The sequence below is a fragment of the Macrotis lagotis genome, chromosome X, assembly GCF_037893015.1.
Source record: "Macrotis lagotis isolate mMagLag1 chromosome X, bilby.v1.9.chrom.fasta, whole genome shotgun sequence".
Taxonomy (NCBI): domain Eukaryota; kingdom Metazoa; phylum Chordata; class Mammalia; order Peramelemorphia; family Peramelidae; genus Macrotis; species Macrotis lagotis.
The window spans coordinates 81,138,231-81,145,825 of record NC_133666.1 but is presented as its reverse complement, the minus strand read 5'-3'; positions in this window follow the sequence as shown (position 1 = coordinate 81,145,825).

The following is a 7,595-nucleotide window of genomic DNA, read 5'->3' as shown; positions in this document are numbered from 1 at the left end:
TTCCCAGCAACCTTTTGTCTCAGTGATACCTCAGTGATGATGAGGAAAGAACAGAAAGTTTAGTACTGCCTGTTACACACACACACACACACACACACACACACACACACACAAACACACAAACACACACCAGGGGGACAGAGCTCAGCTCCACACTGATCATCTTCTGAAGATTTCTTCTCCTGACACACTTACCAAGTTCCCTCACCCCAAACCTACTCATTAATCAATCTTTCTAGTCATTTGGTGATTATTTTAGAGAATTCCTGTCCGGCCAAAATGATCCTTACCCACAATGTCATTTAACGGGCCAAGACTAGACAAGGAAGGCAGATACTCCTCACTTCACTACCTCTAGGCCCTAGTTTCTGGGGCTAAGATGACCACCCCCAATCCTTAGCTTTTTGGTAACCCTAGCCAGAAGTCTACCCTCCCCAAAGAAAGGACCCCTTCCCTCTCCCTTCCCAACATCCTCAACATCTGACATAGACCAATTAAGCCTTCCCCCCAGTTTCCTTTCTAGAGAATGGTCTTGGGTAGTCCTTGGCAACCTAACTGAGAGAGGGCTGAACTGCCTTATTCTTTTTTGTGTAGCTTCCAACATCACTGCCCCCTCCTGGGAGTAGTAGTTCGCTCACTGTTTGTTGGTAGATGTCTGGTAGGTCCGTTAATGATAAAAACCCAAACCCTAAAGTCCTGCTCTTCCCAAGGACAGAAAGGAGTCAAGGTCCAATCAGTTTCCTTTGGTTAAGGTCAGAATTAGGACACTGGAGAAATAGAATTGTAATCACAGCAGGAAGTTACTAAGAACCCCAAGAGATTATTTTGGGCAGCCCTCTGTCTTTGGGTGGAGGGAATGCTCAGATCCTGACCCATGGAAACTCAGAGCCCTCTCACCTGGAGCTTTGCCTTCCAGGTTGCTGTCCAGGGAGGCTCTTCTTGGACACCTGCTGAGCTTGGGGACAGATAGGGCGGGGAGTTTGGAGAGCCAGCCCTAAGGAAGCTTGCTCTATTCCACTGTTCCAGTACTGACTTACATTTGGATGAAATCTCAATAAAATGAGTTAATTATGGGCAAAGGTGAAGGGGAGGGGAGTTGAGATTCCTCAGAGTACCAGGATTTCATTAGTTTCCTTTCATGGAATGATGGAGGAGGGAGATAGAGGAAGAACAACAGGAAAAAATACACACACACACACACACACATACACACACACACTTATACATGCAGACATATATTCCATACACAGTTATGGAGAAAAAAAAGGGGGAAAGAGATGGGGGGAAGAAATGGAGGAAATGAGGGAAAAGATGCAAGAAAGGATAGAAAATGTCTGTCTGGAAGAGAGGAAAACAGGGGTACTGGGAGAGGACTGAGATAACCTGAGGCATATCAAGAGAGAGGCCAAAATGAATGTAAGAAACACAGAGACAGATAAAAGGAAAGGGAGCATCAGCAGGAGGGAGAAACAGAGTGGTAGGGAGGAGGAGAAGAGAGAAAGGGGAGATGAGGTGAGAGAGCAGACAGGCATGAGGGAAAGAGAAAGGATGAGAGAGGAGAGACCAAGAGACAGCCGTGAGGAAAGAGACATGGGCCCAGAGGCTCCACAGGGGGCCTGGCAGTTCAGCTGCAAGTCTCCTGTTGCCCAGGCAAAAAGGAACTGGCAGGGGGCAGGGGAGAAGTAGGAGCTGAGCAGGGAACAAGAGGGATAGGATTGAAACTTCTCTGTCCCTTCTTCCCCAGCTTTTCAGGGCCAATCTGGGTTTCAAAGGAGGATCACCACCCTTCCTCCATGCCCTTACATTTTTTCTCTGTTTTTCTCTATCTCTCTCTCTGTCTCTATCTCTGCCTGTCTAGATCTGTCTTTCTCTCTGTCTCCCCATCTCTGTCTTTGCCTCTGTCTCTTTCTTTGAATCTGTCTTTCTGTCTCTGTCTCTCTCTGTCTCTGTCTCTCTGTCTCTGTCCCTGGGTCTCTCTCCCTCTTCTGTCTTTCTGTCTCTCTGTCTCTGTCTCACTTTGTCTCTTCCTCTCTGTGTCTGTCTGTGTTTCTCTGTCTCTGTCTCTCTACCTCTCTGTCTCTCTCTCTCTCTGAGCCTTTCTGTCTCTGCCTCTGTCTCTTCCTTTCAGTTGGGGTCACTTTGGCTTCTCTCCAGCTTTCTCTGGCTCCCCTTTTTGGGCCAAACCTTTTTTTCACATGCTATTGACTGGTTGAGATTGGCAAGGGAGGAGGTGGGGGAGGGGGACTGGACTGTCTTTCTATTGACGTTTTGTTGCTGTGAGGTTTCTGGGTCTGGGTCAGGCTCAGTACTTTGATCAACTTAATGACCAAGAGGGAAACCTCTCCAGAGTGGCCCCAGCCAACCCCAGACAGGGCCAGGCAGTCAAGTGTGTCCAGATACTTGTGATCAGACTGCCACATATGAACATGGCCGCACACATGCAGACATACAGACTTGCACAAGCATGTAGACACAAACACCTCACCCCAAATATACATGTTCATGCCTGTGGAGAGTGATGGTCCTAAACCAAAATGTGCATCCCACACAATTGTGTGTTCAGGCCTTTGTAAAGTCCTACAGCCTCAGAAGATGAGGAAGACAAGCAAGGCCTTGGGGAGGGCAGTCAAAGTTTTCAATGAACTCATTCCCAGAAGCCTCCCCTTCCTTTAGCAGGAACCCATCACTTGTCACCCACCCCAAGCCCAGCTATGGAACTCAGAGCAAGTCAATTTACTTTCTCTGGGCCTCCATATTTTCACTTTTAATTGAGGGTATTGGGTTTCATGGTCTCTAAGGCCCCTTCCAGCTCTCAACTGAAGAACCTATGAATCCAGGAAGGAGAACCCCCTCCCCTCAGTCCTCCATCTCCACCATGTGTGAACAAGATAGGGTAGCAAGATGGAGGAGAGGTGAGCCTGGAGTCAGGAAGACCTAAATTCAAATCTGACCTCAAACACAAACTGTGCAAGTCACTTAACTTTGTCTCAATTTCTTCAAATGTAAAATAGGGATCAAAAGAGGATCTTCCTCTCTCCAAGGGTTGTTGTAAGGAACAAATAAAATAATATTAGTTGAAAAACTCAGTGTCCACACTTAGTAGGTGATAACATAATCTTGTTTTCTCCCTTCTTTACTTCCTCCCTCCTTCCCTTGCTTCCTTCTCTCTCCCTCCCTCCTTCCCTCCCTCTTCCTTTTTTCTTTCCCTCCCTCCCTCCCTCCCTCCCTCCCTCCTTCCTTCCCTCCCTCCTTCCTTCCTTCCTTCCTTCCTCCCTTCCTTCCTTCCTTCCTTCCTTCCTCCCTCCCTTCCTTCTTTCCTTCCTCTGCAGAAAATAAACTCCTAAAAGTCAAGGACTATTCTCTTTGCCTTTTGGTGTTACCAGAACCCATCATAGATCATATAGAAAGTAAGTAGAATATGGTAAAGACTGCATAGACAGGTCTGACTTCACAAGATAGTGCTGCTCCTCCCCTCACTCTGTAGACACTACCTCCTCACACAGAAACCTCTATGATCCAGATGGGGAGTCAAGAGGAAGAGATACTTGAGGAAGATTGTCTCAGAAGAGCTTCATTCAGAGGAAGAGGAGGAAAGGAGGAAGAGATTTTAGTAGTCTCTTGATGGGAATTTCACAGAGAAGGGAAACTGAGGTCCAGGGATGAGAAGGGACTTCTCCAAGGTCATGTAACTAATTAGAGGCAGACTGGAACTCAGTCTCTTGGGCCTTCTAAGTGACTCCTTAGCTTTCTACTAGACCAGGAGGGGAATATGACTTCTGAGAGGTCAGGGCTTGGGATCAGGGCCTAGGGTGCAGGAGGAATGATTTAGGTCTGGGGTTAGGATTGCAGACCCCCTCCATGCCCCTCCCATCAGTTAAATGGATTCTGGAATTTTGCCCCCCAAAACTTTTTCCTTCTTCCCTGGGAACTGACTAAACATCATGACATCTGGTTCCTATTAATTCTGGGCAGGGGGGGTAAGGTCTGTGGGCCACTCCTGGGGTTCTCTAGCAAGATCAGATCTGCACCAGTCCTTCTCTAGTAACCTCTGCCCCCTTCCAGTCAAGGAGAACAGAGGCCAAGGTTTTTTTGGGGGTGGGCACAGCCCTTGTCTTAGCTCTCCCATTCCTGTCTAACCACATGTATCATCATACTTCTGGGATGCCTAACTTTCTGACCTATCCTGCTGAAGTACCAAGGCCCAGACCTCTCCAGGTGGGGAAAGGAGAGGATCACTGTTCTTCCTCCTCCCCACCTTGAATTTCCTCCCTCATCTAGTTGGAACCCATGACCTTTCTGATGTTCTGTCCTTTCTCTTTCACAGCTATATCACCCTAGAAGCCTCTGGGAATGGGAAAAGGAAAAGAGAGGACTTCCATTTGTTTTATAGCCCCTCCTCCAACCTAGCCCCCATGCCCACCCCCATCCCATAGGAAACTGCAAGAAAGGAACCTCAGTGGACTTTGAGGGTGCCCAGGGAGATCAGTTGTCTGTTTCTCCCCCACCATCCCCCCAGAGCTAGGGAGGAGTGTTTGTGGACTTTGGCTGTGGGGCCAGGGAAAGGAGGGAGGCCAACATTAATCCTTTAATATTGATGGAACTCAGCCCCACTGTTTTTGCTCAAAGCCCCTGCTAGCGTCAGCAGCCATGGTGGGAGGCAGAGAGTGAGGGGGAAGAGTCTGAGTGGTTTTTCCAGTAAATAAGGAAGGCATTGCAGGGAGGTGGAAAGAGCCTTGACCTGAGAGACAGGAGACCCAAGTCCTAATCCTGGATTGAAGACCAAGTTTCTGTGTAACCTTAAGTCAATGTCCTTTCTTCTCTCTTGACCTCAGATTTCTTCTCCATAAAATTAAAGGAAGGAGATTAGCCTAATTGATCTGGAAGGGTCTTTCCAAAACAAGGTTTTGTTTTTGTTTTGTATTCCCATATTTCACAATGAAGGGCACATAGTAGGTCTTAAAATAAATGCTTGGTTGAATAAGAATTAGGGTGAGGCTATGAGCCCATCCAACCTTCAACAGCTTCCCTGGTCATCATTCCCACTACAAAATAACTCCTTGAGGTCAGGGACTGTTTGACTTTGGAATTTCTGACTCTACTACTTAAAGACTGTCCATTGGAAATCCTATATTCTTACCATGTGACCAGAAATTAGCTCACACAATCCTTGTGACAGATCTGTGAAGCAGACAGTGCATGTTTTTTTTTTAATTCTTATTTTACAGATGAGGACACTGAGGCCCAGGAAAGGGAAGTGACTTGATTTAAGGTCACAAAGAAGAGGGCAGAGTCAACACTAAAGTCCAGATCTTTTGCCTTTCAAACCAAAGCTTTTCCTTACATTCGTGCAAACACAGGGCATTCTGTGAAATGGACAATCCTTTGAGAAATCAAATCACTATTCCTTAATCTGTATCTGATTATAAAGTTCCATTCTTTATATCAAGCTTCCTGAAATATGGAACAAAGCCAGGATGACAGAGAAAAGGCAGGGACCCAACCAAACTCTCTCAAATTTCCTTCCAAATAACTTTAAATAATGCCTCAAGGGGACAGCTAGGTGGTGCAGTGGATAGAGCACTGGTCTTGGATTCAGGAGGACCTAAGTTCAAATCCAGCCTCAGACACTTAATAATTACCTAGCTGTGTGACCTTGGGCAAGTCACTTAACCCCATTGCCTTGCAAAAGCCAAAGAAAATGCCTCAAAATAAATTCTGGAGCAGTAGCATCCACAAAAGAACAAAGTAAAACAATTTTCCAATCCAGGATAACTTAGAAGGTTAATAGGAAAGGTCTGTTGCTTCAGGCTGAGAAAGAAGTGTAGTCTAATATTGGCCTTGGAGGTGACTGACAGCAACAGTGGCTTCCAAAACTCTCAGTCCGCAAATATTAAGGGTCGGGGGGTGGTCAAAAGGAGATTACTGGGACCCCTTTGTTGGCACCAGGGATAGAATTCTGCTGCATTGCTCATACTTGGATCCATAGTCCTAAATTACAGTCTCAGGGTTAAAAAGGAGCAATAGTACACCAGTGTTTGAAGCTACAAGGGAGCAAGAAGCCTGGTCCAAATTCTAGGGCAGAAAAGAGTGCTCATAGACCAGTACACAGGTCAGAAGAATAGTAAACACACCTCTCCTTAGATCATGCCTCAAAAAGCTTATAGACCCCCAGAAATGTCTCTAAGTTCAGCAGCAAGAAAGGCCTGAAGCTTGGGTTAGTGCCTCCCCCCACCTCAGGAGCAGAGCCCAACTTTAACATAGATAAAGGTCAAGAAATTGCCTGGAAAAATGGGGAAACGACAACAAAAAAGAAACTGACCATAGAAGATTACTATGATGACAGGGATGCTCAAAAAGACAACAGAGTCAAAATTGCTATATCCAAAACCTCAAAGAAAAATGCAAATTGATCCTAGGTCCCAAAGGAATTCCTGTAAAGTTTCAAAAAGGATTTTAAACATCAAATAAGAGAGGTATAGGAAAAATTGAGAAAAGAAATCAGTGTGATGCAAGAAAAGCATGATAAAAGTCAACAAATTGATAAAGGAGACATAAAAATACTGTAGAAAAGAGCACCTTAAAAACAGAATAGGTCAAATGTAAAAAAAAGACTCAAAGAGAACTCCTTTTAAAAAGCAAAATTGGCCAAATGGAAGTACAAAAACTCATTAAAGAAAATAATCCCTTAAAAATTAGAATTGAGCAAGTAGAGGCTAATGACTATCAAGAAACAATAAAAGAAAATCAAGAGAATGAAAAATGAGAGGAAAATGTGAAATATCTTATTGGCAAAACAACTGACCTGGAAAATAGATTCTGGAGTGCTAATTAAATAATTATTAGAATACCTGACAGCCATGATCAAAATAGAAGCCTAAATTTTATCTTTCTTTTTTCTTTTTTCTTTTTATGGGGTAATGGAGTTAAGTGACTTGCCTAAGGTCACACAGCTAGTAAGTATTATCTGAGACTGGATTTGAACTCAGGTTCTTCTGACTTCAGGGATGGTGCTCTATCTACTGCACCACCTAGCCGCCCCCTTGACGCATTATTTAAAGGTATTTGGAGGGAAATTTGAGAGAGCTTGGTTGAGTCCCTGCCTTTTCATAAGGGATTTAATAAGGTTAAACTGTTTACATTCCTCCATGGGAATATGACACTTTTATTTCATAAGCGTGTTCTCATTAAGTTATTTAGGAATATATGTAGTCAGAGGATGGGTGTGAGTTGAATATGATGGGACAATGATAGAAAAAATACAATTAAGTAATTAGAAAAAGGAATACACTGGGAGAAAGGAAGGAAAAAGGAGAGGTAGAATGGAGTAAATTATTTCATATAAAGGAGACATGAAAGAGCTTTTAAAATGTAAAGGAAGATGGGGAGGCTTAATTACTCTCTTTGAAACTGGTTTAAAAATGTTCTACATGGGCCCCTCTCTCCCACCATGAGAGAGGTGTGCCATTTTGTTAGGAGATCTTAATAAAAACATTTTAATCACTCTGAAAAAAGTATTCTACATGATTGCACATGTATAACCTATATCTGATTGCTTAGTCTTCAGGGGGGCAGGGAGGGAAGGAGTGATAGAATTT